The sequence below is a fragment of the Lathyrus oleraceus genome, chromosome 2 (assembly GCF_024323335.1).
Source record: "Lathyrus oleraceus cultivar Zhongwan6 chromosome 2, CAAS_Psat_ZW6_1.0, whole genome shotgun sequence".
In the NCBI taxonomy this organism is placed as follows: Eukaryota; Viridiplantae; Streptophyta; class Magnoliopsida; order Fabales; family Fabaceae; genus Lathyrus; species Lathyrus oleraceus.
The window spans coordinates 190,493,474-190,494,244 of NC_066580.1; positions in this window are offsets into that span (position 1 = coordinate 190,493,474).

Sequence of the window (771 nt, forward strand, 5' to 3'; positions counted from 1 at the left end):
ACTAGGAAAATTTGGAATTAAAGAGACACAAGTGGTAGAGACCCTTTTACGATGAAGGAAACCAAAAGAAACAAAAACAAATCAATCAACCACCACCACAAATCCAACAAAAACGCAGCCTACACTCAACAAGCTCCGGGATTGATACATTATGCGATCAAGAGATGTTTACCTAGGGGTGGTAAAAGAGGCTCGGCCCGCGGGGCATTGAATCACTTCTAAGTTAGTAATTTAATCAAACTCAAAACATTCAATGTCATTTAAAATAAACTAATCATTCTACATGATAATTGGTTCTAATTTATTTTTAAATATAAGAGAAGCTATCATTATTTTTTTTAATTTTTGTGTTTGAATGAGTTAATTAGAAAATTTAAGATCATTTAGATCTTTTTTACCAAACCTGAATAATACCCTAGTGTCATCTTCTTACCCTTATCTTTTTATTTTTCTGCATATTTGTTTTTCCACTACTATATTTCAATTTTTTTATCAAATTATTTTAAACTCTGAAAATGATAACAATATATTTTCAAATAATCATTTTTAAAACCCTATAGTTCTCCTTCCTCTCCTGTGTTTGATTCACATATCAAACAAAATGAACCTCAAATTAACATAAAGGGCTAAAAATGGTATTAAGACTTAATAGAATGTAATCATTTTAACTATCCTCCATTTTTTTATCTAAACAATGGATTCTACCTTAAGTAATTTTAAATTATTTTAAAAATTACATTCATTTGTTAAACTCCCTATTTTAAACACACT